The sequence below is a fragment of the Teleopsis dalmanni genome, chromosome 2 (assembly GCF_002237135.1).
Source record: "Teleopsis dalmanni isolate 2A chromosome 2, ASM223713v2, whole genome shotgun sequence".
NCBI lineage: Eukaryota > Metazoa > Arthropoda > Insecta > Diptera > Diopsidae > Teleopsis > Teleopsis dalmanni.
Window position 1 is genome coordinate 134,550,102 of NC_051847.1, and position 17,754 is coordinate 134,567,855.

Sequence of the window (17,754 nt, forward strand, 5' to 3'; positions counted from 1 at the left end):
TATTGTTTATTATCATCTCATAGACTTATCATTGAAATTTATTTCCTCTTTTGTTTGTACAGCTCGTATATAAGGCAATACACAATTAACCATGTGTATTAAAAATGTATCCTTCTAATTTGTTGATCGTCATACCAAAGGGTCATTGTATCGGAAATTGGTTTATCTTGGAACATTTGTATATCCGAGTCACTTCTTGTATTCAGCGTTATGTGAAGAATGGATACAAATTCTCGCTTTTTATCGCCTGTCAACATTTCACTAAATAAAATATGACGAAGAATCTTTTGAACTAAAGTCTAAAAACTAAAATGATTTTCGATGACCCCTGGCCCATCAATGAAGAACATATTTGTATCAAGTTTACCACTGGACCCAAATATGGATTCTTCAATCTCTCTGTAAAGTTCACGTTGATCAGCATTTAAATGACTAAACATTGATTCATAAATTTTTTTATGTTCATTTATTATAAGATCTTCATCGATCACATCAACTAAAGTTCACGTAATGTTATTCTTTCCTTACTAAGTAAATCACTAATAGTAGAAAGTGCAATGGAAATATAACAACATTCAGAAAGTTTGTCCTCAAATAATTTCCACAATGTTCAAACATTAATATCAGTACATATTAATAGATATTTAAAAAAGTAACAAAGTTTAGAGAATATCATTACATTAGCAACATCATGTATTACTTTATTAATATTATCTTTTGATTTTGAAACACTTACAGCTTAAAATGTTTATAAAGTTTAGCAAATCATCTTTTTTGATAGTTTTAGGGCTCTTAACAAGCAGTTATTTCTTGTTATTCTTCTATATGTGTTCTATTCTTTTCGCATATTTATTAATATTACATTAGGAAGAATGACATCTTCAGAGACCTCAAGATTGATCCGATCAAAAAATATATAAAGGATAGAACCCTGAAATTATTTACGAAAAGTGACAGGCTTATCAACACCGCGTTGTCGAATCTCAGAATGGTTAGTGGCTCCTCGAAGAGGTATACAGATCTGAGGTCAATTATAACTTAGTTTGATGGAGTAGAGAGGGGTTATGAAGAAATCTCGCAGTTTATAGAGAGCAGAAGTGCTCAAGTGCACTGACTCAACTAGCCTCAACATAATAATAATAGAAATTTTTCCTAATCATTGGTTTTTTTATTGCATTATCGGTGTTGTTAGCTAGCACTTTGACTTTTGATGGTTTTAGTATTTATTTTTGGTTTTATATATGACTGATTACTAGTGATAGCGGAGTAAAAGAATTTATTTTAACTGGTATTACTAGTGTTCAGCATTCATGGCAATCTTCAATGATAAATTCAAAAGTATTGTGTAAGGTAGTCTCCTATGATCCATAAATTGTGTTCTTCTTATATTTAAAAACCTGAGCGTAGCTTTAAATTCATATTATAAATTTCAGTATTTCTGCATTTCAGTACCTTTATATTTCTTTAAACAGAAATAAATAATTTTTAAAATCAAACTAATATTCAATTAGTTTTGTTGAACAAGTTTTGTATATCATTTCAATATGGCGAATATAGACGCATTAATGTATAAAGCATATGCGGTCTTAATATTAAGTTAAATAAAAGATAGGATTATTCGCGAGTACAGGTAACGCAATCAGAAACCGAGTAAACGTATTAGAAGTGCAAAGGAGCAAAAATAAAAAGTCGAGTAATGCGTAGCAACGTTACTACGTTAGTCAAGCATTTGCTTTGACCAATATTTACGTGGCACGTTTACTATATTTTCAGTGTTGCCATCTTTCTTATACATACGAAAAAATTTTATTCCGAAAATATATTTATACTAAACATTTCGTATGGATAGTATTTAAAATTTGCTTTTGATTGATATTAAATATTGGCGCATTTATTTTAAAAATTATAATCGAAATTGCACTCAAAGCGTATTTTCATATAATTTTTGATTAATTTAATAATTCATCAAGTGTCTTTAGTTTTTCAAGACTGAACTTAGCTTATCTTACTTTATAACTTATTTCCTAAACTATTTAAAACATGTTATAAAATATTTTTAAAATCTCAAGTTATGCCAAATTTTAGACATTAAAAATTTTTATATTATATTAAATCTTATATTAAGCCATTTTATCCTGTTTAGACTATATTTGATCAAAATCTCAACAATTTTACTTTTTTCACTTAACTTCGGCATAGTATTGATATTTATATCAGAATCTCTTTTGTTTTCACAATATTTTACAAATTTATTAAAATACAGCTGATTTTAACAGCTTTCGTAAACAAATCAACACAATCAAGTGTACTCACGAGTTAACGTAACTGGTTGCACTTTCACTCGATTACCGACCGCGTTACTCGAAGTCGTGAAAACCCCTAACATAAAGTGTATACATTACTTATTAATATTGTCGATGTTTTTATAAACTGAACATGTTTCTTAAATTCCAATTGCAATTTTGAAAACACTAAAACTTCCACTGAATAATGAAAGAATGGCGCTTTTGAGGCGCAATGAGAAGGTAATGACATGTGTTAACTCAATAGTTAGGATCTGGACTTCCTTATTAAAGAAATTATTTTTTTTTTATCCCAATACTATTGAAATAGTAACGTCACGAGATTTGAAGCTGAATTATGGTACCAATAAAACATTAATAGCTAATATTCATTGTTAATTAGGATCGTAAGATTTGATCGAAAAATTTCTAAATATTTTTAAAAACCAAATATCTAAGAAATATCTAAGAATTTTTAGATATCTAAATACTCTTCTAGGGACATAACAGTTTTTAAATATTGTGAAAGCTCTTCCATGGAAGTATATAAATAATTTTTCAAATGCAATGTTGTATTAGTAAAGAATTGTACATGTTTTTTTTTTGAAAATATGAAGCAACATTAATTACTTATAAAAATTAACACTAAATATAAGTTACATACAAAAAAATTTTTATTTAGTTTTTACTAAATATATTTAAGTTTTAAATTGAATTAAATTTATTTTATTACACAATTATATGTTTTCAAAATATTTTTTTTCATACATTTATAAAACTACTCTTTTGTCAGAAAGATATAATTTTTTTACCAAATAGTAGTTTCCTGTACTCGGAAAAGTAATCAAAGAATTTTAATCAAGTATTCAATAAAGTTATTTGACCCAACTCTTACTTTTGTAAAAAAAAAGAAGTGGTATGTATTGGTATAATGATTAAATTTCGCACTTATAGTGCTCGTATTATACTTCAAAAGCACTGACTTTAAAATTTTATATTTTTACAAATATCTTTTATCTAATATAAGCTTGTATAAATTCAACTGCAAAAATTTCTTATTTACTTTGCATTATCTTTTACAAGTGCTAAGATCTGTTTTTGAAATAGTATTTTGATTATTTTTTAACCTTTCTGATACGATATACTCAATTTAATCATTAGGTATTTATCTGACTCATCTTTCCCTGAATGGGGACATTTAAGTGCAATAACTTCTCAAAAACTAGTACGTATATAAACTGCAGGGGTTCAGGTATAAGTAATACTTAATTCATGTACCTGAAGATGCAACAACTTTTAATGAGTTCATAATATTAATTGAAAGATCTGGTACAGACACAAGTTTAAAAAACAACCTCCAATGAGTTGTCTATACAACATACCTACAAGATATATTTCACTAGAATAATATTGTAAAGAACTCATAAATATTGTTATAAATTTGGAATCAAAGTAATTGTAGAAATAGTTTTTTAAGAATGACAGTTTAGAAATAAATTGTTGTTGTTGTGATTTGAGTTAGTGCTATTGCGCACTTTTACTTTTTTGTGGCTGGGGGGCTTATCCCAGCTCCACACTAAACTTTAGCTATACTGGAAACATCATTTATTTATTTTCTAACTGATGACGGATCGTAGATCAGATGTCCTTGAAATATTTTTTCACTGAATCGAATCTTAGATCTCTATGCATGTCTGTTGTTCTAATATACCAAGGAATCTTAATTAGTCTTCTTAAAGCCAGCTTTTGTGCTATCTGTAATTGCTTTATGGCAGAATTTGAGGCTTTGCTGTATGTTACACATCCGTACAGTAGTGCTGACCTAATTATTTGAGTATATAATAACTTTCTATTTTTGAGGTTGAAGCGATTATTATTAAACAGCGGCTTAAGGAGATGTAGAATTTTACAGCTACATATAACTATTAAATTGCTTATCGGGATCCAGCGATTGTGAACGACTACGCCCAATTCGAAACGTACGCAGCAATATAATATATAATCGAATTCAGAAAAAAATAATATTTAGAAAAATAGTGCGGATTATATTAATTAAATAATGATTAATGATTAATAAAGCTATAATGTTATTTATAAATATCATCGAAAGTATATCAACTAAGTGCAACTACTATTATTGACTGATATATCGTCAAAATATATTAAATGGATATTATAGATATATATTAGAAGTTTATCAATATCTTAAATCATTTCAAAATAAACATAAAACCATAAAACAATATTCGGGCTTTTAGTTACATTGCAAGTAATCCTGAAATCTTTGCGAATAAAGAACAATTTTCTTCTTTCAGAAAATTTGGTGTGTAATAAAATCAAGTATTTTATTAAATATGTACCAATTACTGTAAAAAATGATATCATTCTAAATTTAATACAACTTATTTACTCTTAAAGACTGTTACAATATAATAGGTATCATATAATTGGTTAAAAACAGTAAAATTTTATGATGAAAATAATTACTTCTGCTATTTAAGGTCTTCCAAACTAAAGCTACTTAACTTCAAAACGAATAAATATGAATATATTTTTCGATGCAATTAAATTAAAAAACTTCTTTAAAACAATTTATATAACGAAATAAGAACTTGCTCTAATTATCAAAACCCCCACGTTTGACTCATTAACTTGAATTGATTTTCTCTTTCCTATAAACTCTGTAAATTTCGTTTTACAAACTTTAAATAACTTTCCAAAGTTATTTTGCAATTAAATAGTCCTTAATTACAGTACTTCATAAACTTTACATTTAATTACTTTTCACACTTACGGCATATTAAGAGCAGTGGAGATGATTTCAAATTGACCACTAATTATTGTACACAAAAAAAGGAAGAATTTGCAACAAAATTTTGTTTGCTCAAATAGACACTGCAAAATTTATTGATGTGATATTGTAAATTAAGTGCACTTTCAGCTGATAGTTTTGAATGCGTACCTCATTAAGGCGAGTATTAAATCAGGTTATGTTATGTTGAATAGCTTTAAAGGACGTAGATAAGTCATTGAAGAGAAGTATATTAGCATAAATCTAAATGTTTGCAAAATTGAATCAATATTTAAACGGTGTTAATATTGCTATACAAATATAATTTAAATGCTCATATATTTGATAATTACCTGGCCAAAATATTGCCCAATTAATTAACAGTTTAATGACAGTTTAATGATTAAATATCACATTTTCTTAAAATTTAGCCATATCTGAGAACTTTAGTAAGTAAGGTTTAAAACAATATCTTTACTCAGTTATTTTTTAGTCTTAACCTCTCATTGTACTCTTTTATACGAATAGGGCAACAGAAAATCACTTAACTACAATCTTTGCAGTCAGTATGCTTAAATAATCAGTCAAACTTGACTGAGAAAATTCCTCCCCAATACTATTTTTTCTAAATTGAATGTCATTATTAAAATCCTAAATTGAAAATAAGAAAAGTTATTTTTGTTTTTCTACCCTCCAAAATTTTTCCAAAATAATCGCATAATATAAATCAATTCCATATACTGCAGAAAGCCTGAACATACACAGCTGTTGGAAAATTTTTAGGTTTACGTTATTCGACTGCAATATGTAATCTGTAAAATAAATCCCAAAATGCAGCAAATTTATTCGTAGAACAACGTTTCCAATTCCAATTGGACCGAGGAATTGCAATCACATATTTTTGTTGTTTATATATGTGTGCATTGAAAAAAAACATTTTCAAATCAAATAATTTTTGTTTTTTATCTTTTCTTTAAAAAAAAAAAAAATATAAAAATGTAATTTCAATTGTTTTACATAAAATGCCTTTTGTGTGCACTGGTGCGTATGAGTAATATTTTTACATTTACGAGTGGAAGTGCTAAGAATAATTGAAATAGAAAATATTAATATAAGCCTTTGCTCGTCTCATAGCTAAGCTGCACAATAAATATTACAATGCATTACTGGTAATTTATATCTATTGTTAGATATAATGTAGAAATCGTTGAGTGTGTCACTATAAATTATTTCAAAATGTTCAGCGTGGATATTTATGTCAAAAGTTTATATTTATGCATGCTTTCACATATATAAAAAAATTGTTACTACATATGATCCAATTTAACATTAATATCTAAAGTAGATGTGAAATGCCGTTTTAGAAGCTTAAGTGTTTTTAGATAATAGATAAAACATATTAAACCAAAAGAGTGAAGAGGTGAAGCAAAGCATTTAATCACTTACACAATTTTCAATAAGAATAAAACATCTAACACGAAGTTCAATAAAAATTCTGTTAACTCCAATTCCGTAATGCATAAAAATTTAATAAGAAATTAATCTATAGATATACCACTATATAGATTTTATAAATAATTCTATAGAAAAAAGCGATATTGCTAATCTATAGCAAAAAAGTGATATATCACAATTTAATTTTTTGCTAAAACACGAAAATTAAATTACTTTCTTTGTTGGAAATTTTACGATTTTTATAGATATATCTTTCAATAACCATTAGCAAAAAAATCAGAAACCTTGTCTATCTAGCATTTCGCAGTAACGTAAAACTTAGGCTCTTTGAAATTATAAGGTCCTGAACAAAATGCAGGGCGCTCCAGGTAGAAAGGTGTAGAGGACGTCTGCATCTTCGGTGAAAGGACTAGGTAACCAACTGTTTCAATCCTACCAACTGACGACAGTAAGCAGCTAATCGGGCTGGCTGTCGGAGGGTATAAGACGCGGCCAAAGATGACTCACATCTGCAATGGCCAACTAAGTAAATAAGTGCGTAAAATACAAGATATAATAGATAGACAATGCAATTTCAGCCTAGAACTGTTTTAAAATAGACGGTAGATACATTAAGACCGAAAAGTTTTCGGAAATTCTCATTTAAAATTCGCGCACTGTATATTTTTCGATATTTTAAGTTTATGTAGTTTGGCAGCACTAACCACAATTACTATGCCAAAAATGAGCGCGATCTGTCAGACAGTTCGTTTACGGCAGCTGTTGAAACCAGTTCACCTCAGTAGTGCGTTGCGAAAAAAACAATGGAAAAAAATATTGGACAAAGAGTTTGCATCAAATTTTGTGTTTCGAACGAAATTTCGTGTGCAGAATCGTTGCGAATGCTACAAAAGGCTTATGGGGAATCAGTTTTATCGAAAACTCAAGTTTATGAGTGGTACAAAGCCTTTCAGGACGGTCGTACGACCGTCGAAGACATTTCGCAACGCACTACTGAGGGGAACTGGTTTCAACAGCTGCCGTAAACGAACTGTCTGACAGATCGCGCTCATTTTTGGCATAGTAATTAAGGACAGTGCTGCCAAACTACATAAACTTAAAATATCGAAAAATATACAGCGCGCGAATTTTAAATGAGAATTTCCGAAAACTTTTCAGTCTTAATGTATTTCGTTTATAGAATAAAAACAGAATGCGTTCATTAAAGAGTTTTCAATATCATATCTATACAGAATTTTTATTCTTAGCTTTCTTATAGTATCACAGAACATAGCCGTACAGTCACGAATAATGAAATTAATAGTCTCATCTTCTCTCAAAAAAAAAACAATTCTAGAACTTCATTTGTTATGATTTAAAATCTTTCAGTCAGTAACTCACCAATATTCTTAATTCTGTACCTAATGAGGTAGTGTGTTTGTAGTCTGAAGGACACATTTATTTTTAATTAAGTTGTGCTCTTATTGAAAAAAGCTATTCCATTTCACTAATCTAAAGTCGAGTTATACTTATTCTAACTTAACCTAGTCTTAGATATTTACTTTGAAGAAGTGTTTTCAGGATTGCTTTCGTACTCATCAACTTTTGGGGTTTATAAGTTTATATATATCCAATCCGAACTCGAATCTAATTGTATTAATTTGTTCTTTTCTTGTTGACATGTTTATATTTTCATCAAAAAACTATAACTTATTTTCATTCTTAAGAAGAAACATATTCGTTTGTTAAGAGAAATAATACTTTCGTCTCAGTAATATTTAAATAGAAAATTTATAGTAAAATTGTTTTCTTTAATCACCAAAATCAACAGTAAGACGTTATAATAAATTTTAAATAAAAAGCCATATGAAAAATATTTTTACTACATGTGATTTAGATATTAATTATTAATTTAAAAATTTTTGTATGTTAATAAATAATTCGCTTATGCCATAGTATAAAATTTATATAAATATATAAAGTTTTTTCTTAAATTATTGCGTATTGTACTTTGTGTAAATGTATAATATATACAAAAAAAAAAACTAATATGTAACTGGTGACTATGTATAAGAAAAAAATGTATTTATAATTGTTTCTAAAAAAACCCATATAACTAATTATAAATACTTTAACTCTTATATCTGAATTAAGAAATAAATATTTGTTTATAAATATCATCCGAATATAGAAATAATTATTGAAAAAATTATCTAAAACTGTAATAAATAATATATGTTTAAGATTAAAATTTATAACAAAACATGTTGTATTTATTTTGTTTATAAGTTAAGCGTTAAAGTAAAGCATTGACTTCTAAAAAGTTTTAACAAAAAATTAATTATTATATTAAAATTTTAAAAAAGTAGTAAAAACAAATTAAATTGACAAAAAAGGAATATAAATCCAAATATAAATTAAAATTTGTTTACAAATATAAGTGTTTACTCTTAGAGTCCTTAAAGTAGCTCCAATTTTATTGAAATTAAATTAAAATCGCTTAATAATAATGTGCAAGGCCATAGTAAAAATGCAATTTATATCAATAATAGCTAATTAATAATATTTTTCAATAATCGAGGAAAACTACGCAATTAGCGAAAATATTCATTCCAAGTAGATTAATGCAATAATGTTTAAGTGTTACTCATATACAAATGGATAGTATCTATGGTTAGACGTAGGACTAAAATCAAATTAATAATTAAATTTTTCATAAACCCTAAAACCTCATTCATTTAATTTAAAAATCCCATCGCCATCATTTCCCAACGTTATATACATATAATAGGTATGTGTAAATAGTACTAAGATAAATTAGCTGTAATTTGAAAATTCTATATTTGTTAGTGATATCCGTAGCAATATATGTATTGCTAATATATGTGTGTGATATATTGTATTTAGAAATTCATTTTACTCTCTGCATAAAATAATTATTTTATATATTAACTGACACAACATTTATCATTACATACCGCACACTCTACAATATGTGGAGTGCTTCATTCATTTACGAAAAAATAATAAGTACTTAGGTCTAAGTGGTTTACAGATCCTCAAATATGATGATAAATTAACTGAATATTAAATGAAACTAATATTGTTCTAAGCAGCATTGCTGGTTTCCTATTCCAGGAAGTACACATACCAGCTAGAATGTCAAATTTAATAATATATAAATATTTTAATTAACCTAATTAGTACAAGTACTAATATACTAATTTTATGAGAATTTATCAAAATAAATAGAAAAACGTTATTATGGCTCTTAAATAATTTGAAGTAGGACACTTAGAAATAAAATTCATTTACAGTATTTTAAACTTAAATAAATATTTTAGCTCTAAGTAATTGAATTGGTAATTAATTGAAATAATAAATTGTGAAATATAATTACCGTGACATAAAATTTTAAGCGTTTTGCAAAGCTTTTAATTATGTTAAAGTTAAATAACGTGTATAACTAATATATATAATCATATATATTCCTATATGTGTTATATAATAATATGTATATGCCAATAATGTATATAAAAATAATTTCGAATATAAATAAATAAAACAGTTTATTTATGAATTTTAATATGTTTTTAGTTTCATTGCAAAAAAAAAAAAGAATTACTATAAGTAGAACTAATATCTACATTAATTATATGTCAAAAAACAAAATATTTTTGCTTTAAGGTTCAAGAAAAGACAATCAAAGATATATTTATGCCTAAAATGAAATCAACTTCTTTACATACAAATGAGAGCAAATCAATGAGTGGGTGAAGAGACACAATTTTTTTAATTATTTTATTCTTACTATTTAATACCAATAAGATTATATTGAAGAACAAAACAGTGCACCAAAACTCATTGGAACCAATTACTGCCTTTTTAAAATATCACGGATATAACACTGCTCTCAAGGATTAGCTTTAATAGAATTTCGAAGCATCTAGTCACGAACAGTAATTTTAAATGATGACAACTCTTTCAAAGTAGTTAGAAAAGTTATAAAAAAATTTAAATCTTATCCTAACCAATGATGGACATTTCGATACATAAAGTGTAGTAAAGTTTCCTCTACATTCGCAGACCCACAATCCCATAAAAACCCTTAAAGGAGTAAACTATTTATAGCTTTCTGCTTAAGTTGAAGCAAATAATTTCTGCGAATTTGTTTAATTTGACCATTTTCTTTCATTGCTAAACATACGTATTAACATATAATCATTAATTTAGCTATTCCAAAATGAACATCAATATCCGAAAAGTGAATATTAAAGAGCAGTATGTCTGTTTTGGCAACTTCTTATGCTTTACAGTTTCCCGAGGTGTTTCTGTGTCCAGTTATTCATGTATTATCATCAGGCAACTGGCTGTCCCTGCATCAGTAATATTGAAGCATTTAAGGTAAACTTTATCTGCATCCGATCGTTATTGCTTTTGTGATTGTAACATTTACACAATCAATTTTCACCGATCGTTGGCCAAAATTTTAGATATGAGGTAGCAAATAGTAGAGGATACACATTGTCGTTTAACTTCGGGTAGAAAATAGGACACCAGATATCAAAAATTACTTCGATATTGAATGAACTACACATGAGGATCTTTTCTCTATTGATTGTATGACATTACAAAGCACATCGACAGTTGCATTATATAGTATTATCTATTAGATTACACATAAGATTATTCATAAAAAGTACATAAGAGTTCCTTGTAACCACTGCTGCAGTAATGACATTGATCTGTATAAGGCTTAATGGTTTACCATCGATATTCTGAACCAGATTTATTGCAAGCACAATGTGAGCAGGTTGTAGTTTAGGTTGCTAAATCAGCCACATGTACATCTTTCTGGCACTTAATCACATTGATTATCTAAATTTCAGCTCTGAATCGTCAAAATCAACGCATAGTTTATTGTAAGAAACAGCAATAAAACTTGAATTAAGATAGTGCAATATTCATATCTCAAAAAGTTAGTGATTCCTGATATCTAATCACTTTGCTTGCTAGTATAATAAACATCGACGATGTTATGCAGTGACGTTCGCATCCTTATCAATTCAAGTTAGAGAAAATTTTAATAGTATTTATGCATTGTTTAAGGTTGTTTGTTTACACTCTGGTTAGATATGTTACGTATCAAAATATTCTATTATAAATCATCCTTAATGCACTATAATGTAGGCTGATATTTTCTGTTTCTTTAACAGATAAAATGACAGAATAACAGTGAGCAAGTGCGGTACCCATCTAACCAGTGCTTTTTATTTACAATTGTTTTTAAAAAATATACTGTTAAATGATATGAGTACGGCCAGAAGAAGCTGCCGCAATCGCTCTCGTTTAATGATCGAATAATATCGTGAACGTCACAAAAATCATTGTTTATATTTTGAGTCTAATAATGAAAAAATACTAACTTGACGTTAAAAATTGCTTTATTGTTTCTCGAAGTAATCTCCTTTATGATTAAAGCACTTGCCTGCATTCGAACTATTTGTCAAAGCATTTTTTCAAATCTTCAGACACCACCAAATCATGGAGAGAGGTTTTAAAATGCAACAACGGCTTCTCCCGCCGACAAAAACCATTGTCCACGCAATGTTTGTTTAATCTTGGCGTTCGGGAACAAGAAGAAGTCATTCCTCCAAATGCCAAATCAGTGCTGTACGGCTGCGTGACTAATCTATCAATTCGATTTTTTGAAAGTTCAAATAATAGGTTATTAGACGAGTATTCGCATTGTCTTGGAGATGGAGAATGATCCGACGGCGTTTGTTTGTTTTCCGTATTTCACTGAAGACTTATGGTAAACAAATAGTTGTATACTATTTGCAATTAAATGTTATACGTTCCTGTAATGGTATAGTTGCCACATGACCAGTTTTCCCGAAAAAACAAGCAACCATTTATTTTGAAGTACTGACTTTTGTTGGATTTGGTTCATCTTGAAACACCCATACAGTTGACTGCTGTTTAGGTTCCGACTCATACGCATATATCCATTACTCGTCACCTGATTCGTTACAATCTTGTACTCATACACGTCTTTCGAAGTACCGCCATTGTATTTCTTGAGCATTTGTGTGCACCAATTGATACGAGCATTTTTTTGAAATTTAGTCAAATGATAGGGGATCCAACAAGACAACGAGAACATACCTTTCCAACGGCTATAGTTTCTAATGCCTGGAGTTCCCTCAATTTAGGTATCACAGTATGTCGCATGACGATCTTGTATTATCAGTTTCTGCACAACATCAATGTTCTCTGGCACAACAACCGATTTTGGACAACCTTCACTAATTTTGTTAGTTAGCGAACTACGGCCACTATTACTCGTAAAATCATTGTACCAGCTTTTTGCAGTGGCAAAGGAAGGAACTTCATCACCAAATGTGGAAGTAAGTTGATCGATACACTCGCACAAAAATTTTCTGGCAGTTATTATATTATTTCGCGAACACTCAATTTACAAATTACTATAAATAACACAAATAACGCTCTTTTGACAAAAAGTCTAAAGTGGGTAATGTTGAATAATAAGCCTTTTCTTTTGTAAGCATTTTGCAAAAGAACAAATAAAATAAGTACAACTTACGAGGGTAACTCTGACCAAATTGGTTTTTTTGTTATATGGCGTTTACATTGGCCGAAAATGGCTCATTTTGGTCAAAAATCGAAAATGAGTAGCGAATGGCTCATTCTTGCATATAAAATTTCAAGCGCGAAAATGAGCAATTTTCTCACATTCTGTATGAAAGACGTTCGAATGCATTCCACATATGTTCCAAATGCAAAGGAATCCATTAAACATACCCTAAATAAAAGCTTTTCATGGCATTTTGACAGTTTGAGAAAGCTGTTTTTGACATATTTACAAAAAAAGGTAAACAAATGTTTGGTGGTTGTATTTTCTTGAAAGCGATGCACATCTTTTTAGAACTTATACTTCCCAAAAGGTAATTAATCGAAGTTTAAAAATATGTTTTAAGTTTATATTGTAAGGTTTGAAAGCATATTTAACCTTCATGCAATATTTTTTTGGCACAGGCCAAAAATCAAATCAACAAGCAAGTTGAAAAATCAGCTGTTTGAAATGAGAACAAACGAATTACAACGAATGTAAACACTTTCAAATGGCTCATTCAAAATGAGCCATTTTCGGCCAATGTAAACGCCATATTAGGCTAAAAACACGTAATAAAATTTAACGTTGAAATTTCGAAAATGAATAATTATTTTTTGGAATTATTGATTAGAATTTTCTTTTACATGATTGTGAATGAAATATGCATTTTCTTTTTAACAGTAAAATAATAAATAGAAAAAGTAACGTATTTGTTACGAATAATGACAATACGAAATACGAGAAAATAATGAAATCATTCGTTGATAGTTGTTTAGAAATTTCGTATGTAAGTGCTTCCAAAAATCGTTCACAATAGACGAGTTTTTAGTTTTGGCAACCATGCCATTTGAGCTGCTTATTAGTTAGCGATTTCAAAAAGGTTAAACTAAATAAGTCAACAGTGTTGTTGTTTCATATGTAATTTTTAAAATAAGCAATGGTCTTTTGTGATATGTTTACAAAAGAAAAGGCGTAATGTCAAACTTTCGTATGAAAAGGTCAGATGACACCTGAAACAATCAGTGTTGGCAAGGCTCAAAATATAAATAGTGACCTCCTTGCCACAGAAATACATTTGCTAAGCTTTATTTTTAGCATTTCTCGCTACTGTAGTTTATGTATCTGTTGGGCATTATAATATTGTCTCATAACGCAACATCCATTACGATATTGTTTTTCATAATTATAATATTTTCATTGTTTTAACTGATCTTGGTAATTGGAAAGGACTTAATTTATCCGTTAAATATGTAAAAATGGACAGAGCAGTAAAAATTATGTCTTTACACTAATTTGATACACCAATTAAATTATTTATTAAACGTAATATTGGAATAATCATGAAGTCGGATGAGAGAAAAAAAGTGGCAAAGAACAACTTTTAAAATAAAAACATTGAAAATGATTTTTGTATATTCCATGCAAAAACCAAGCAAGTTCTTCTTTTTATTATCTGGCAACTCTGGCCTTATATCATGTCACTCTATTTACTGTCAAAAAGAAACTGTGATTCCTCTTTCCTTTTCCTGTTTTATTGTTTTAACTAATAAAAGAACTACTTATTACAATTATCGGAAATTTTTCATTTTCTCAAATAATATAGCAGTTCCATTCTTTATACCCCATACACTTCCTCCACGGAAAGTAGTGAAACTATATAAAAGGTATTCAAATAAATAAATTCCTCGAAACGTAGTACGTCAGATATTTAAGTTATAAGTCAAAATATATTAAAGTAATATACAAAGGATTTCTTTATAAAATATTATAACCAAATTTAAGATATTGTTATTTCCAAATATAAAATTTTAGTTCAACAAAATGGATTCCAGTGATAAGCTAGACATCACTCCAGAACTAAACGCTCACAATGCATTACAGCCGCAGCAGATTTTTATGCATTCATCGTCCGCTGATAGCACATACTTCTGGCCAGCTTCGGTTCCCTTAAATCAAGACAGCCATTCTAATGATCAAGTGGAACAGTCTGGTATTGGACGAATTCTGTATAATTTGCTAGGAAAGTGTCGTGCAGCTCATAGTGCTAGACAACGTCACCAAATATTTGACAAAAATCGTATTGGCCTCGATTAGTAAGTATTGCAAAAAGATAGAAAAATTTTTATTTATTTCAATATGCTTTTGTAGAGACTTTTAAAAACATCCAAAATTCGATTTTCCTGATGATATGCAGAAGTACGTGATAAAAATACTCAATATTCGAATCAACAATTTTAAATGGGTTTGTGTATGGAGTTAAGGTAACGTTTGCTGCGTTTTATTGGGAATTTAAATCTGAAAATTATTTTTTTGATATTCGTTTAAATGTTGGTTATTATATTCACTTGAAATAAAATAATAAAATTGCATTTTAATTAAATATCTCATTACTGCTAGCTGCATGAATAGCTAAAAATTGCATTTTTCAATTTTAAAAACAAATATTAGTTTTTACTACCATTTAAGTCGCATAATGTGAGATTTCTACATTTAGAATCAATTGAACTTTATAAAAAAATTAAAGCTCAAAAAAGTAGTTAAAAGCCTATCCCAGACAAAATATTATTCTTGCAGAAATTTTTTCAAAATGTCAAACAATGATCAAAATACCTTTATTGTATTAACATGCGGACCAAACTCATCTCCATTTCTTTAAAATAGACAAGTGGTATTTCTTTCTATACACTGTCATAAAAACAGAAAATATAGTCCCATACTTTTATGATTGCCACCAGAAAAGTTACACTCCGATTGACTCTATCTTTGAGAGTTGGGAATAAAAAACATGTCTGTTAACATGGAATATAGAATCAAACATCCGTTTTCTTATTTACTCTTCTTTGTTATTGTTCGGAAAGAGATGTAGCTTATTCAAATATAACTCTGCTGCTCATCTAAGTATATGTCTTGTAATAAATAATGTCGGAGATTAATGATAAATTTAAAATATAAGTTGCGACAGAAATCTCAAGTTGTTGGTCTGTAAGAATTCTGGGACAGAATTAAATGTTTATAATTGTGACGAAAACTATCGACATAACTATTATATAAGCTTAATTAGATATTAGAAACTGGAAAGAAAACTTTCTTTTTTAATTTTTTTTTAAAACTTTGAGCTTAATTATACATATATATGGAGAAATATATATATATATATATATATAAATATAGTTCGCAAGGTCCAGCGCTTGAGATGAATTGGACACGTTAGGAGCATGCCAGAGAATAGCGAGTACTCCATATCACGTCATAGCTATAATGACCGCAGCAGAGATAGACATCAGAAAAATGAGTACCAAAAACTAAAGGTCTAAAACAACATGCAAAGCATAATGAAAAAAGCTGGTTGATGCAGCTAAAGCTCACCCCGAGCTGAAACGCTGATGATAATTATTATTATTATTTTGATAAAACGATTAATATTTAATATACGGATTATGTGAACTAATTTATATTAGGATTTAGCTTAATTAATAAAATAAATTTATTCTGTTTTCTGTAAATGATATTCGCTTTTCATTGAAAAATTAATCGGCGTCTCGAATTGAATTCCTTGATAGACAGTCTCTTTCAGTTCCTACTTTGCAATTACCAATTGTCTATCCTAGGACAGAGCTTGATATTTTGGTTTCATTGCCCCTTTACATAGTAATTCATCTGATATTGAAATATCTAAGTTATAAAAATGACAGTTGTATTTACATAGCTCTGAGAAGGTTCACATCTTTTGAATATTAGTGTACTTTCATTTCTTTTTACTAAAGAACAGTAATTTGATCAGCAGTTTTCTCATACCTACATATGATGGAAATTTAGTTCGCTAGACGAACTGAAAACTAACTTATAATTACTTGTAACTTGTAATGAAATATATTAACATAAATTCTGCTTCATTTATAACTGATACTGTAAGAGAGCAAACAAAGAGGAAGTTAAAAACAATGGAAAATGCTAATTTAAGTTTTTTTTCTCTAATTCCATTAACTGAAAATTATTATAAAATCAACCATTATTACAAAATCGCTATGGAATGCAGTCAAGTGTTAATTAAACATTCCTTTTTCCGATAACTACGCAGATCTTCTCATCGACAATTTGTCTGCCCACTCTTATTCATTGTTAAGTACCTTAAGTCACTTTTCCGTTAACTTAAGACATGTCATAGCAGGAACATCCTTCCAAATTCCAAATAATTGAAGTTGTATGACTATTACGCCTTGATTGAAAATTTTTTAAATTAATTCTTAAAAAAAATAGTAATAAATTTAATTATAAAATAATTGCTGTACAGGCACGTAATAGAATTTTGATTGTGATTCCGAAGTAAGTGGAATGAGACACATATTCAAAGTTAAATAGGTGGAAATGTTAGGAAACAAACAATATATCTTTCGGGCTAATGAACTGCAAATTAAACGCAAGTAGGAACAAAGGACACGCAAACTTGCCTGCATAAAGCGGCACCTTACCTACCTTACCTAGTAATTGAAGTACGGCAAACATTTCAAAATTTCATAATGAATGGGAATAAGACGTGAATTAATAACAAAAGATTTCTTTGTTATTAAAAATTATTTTGCTGGAATGTATGTAATTCAATGGATGTGCTA

The 17,754-nt window shown here is 28.6% G+C and overlaps 1 protein-coding gene across 5 annotated transcripts in view; it reads left to right on the forward strand.

Annotated features, from left to right (window-relative positions):
- Positions 1-15,548, forward strand: part of LOC119686022 (5-hydroxytryptamine receptor 1D) — a 97,443-nt gene extending 81,895 nt beyond the window's left edge. For all 5 annotated transcript variants that reach the window (XM_038100471.1, XM_038100474.1, XM_038100476.1 and 2 more), the window contains 2 exons: positions 14,957-15,237; positions 15,293-15,548. The gene's annotated coding sequence lies outside the window, so the exon portion shown is untranslated. The remainder of the gene's footprint in view (positions 1-14,956; positions 15,238-15,292) is intronic.
- Positions 15,549-17,754: the final 2,206 nt, after the last annotated feature.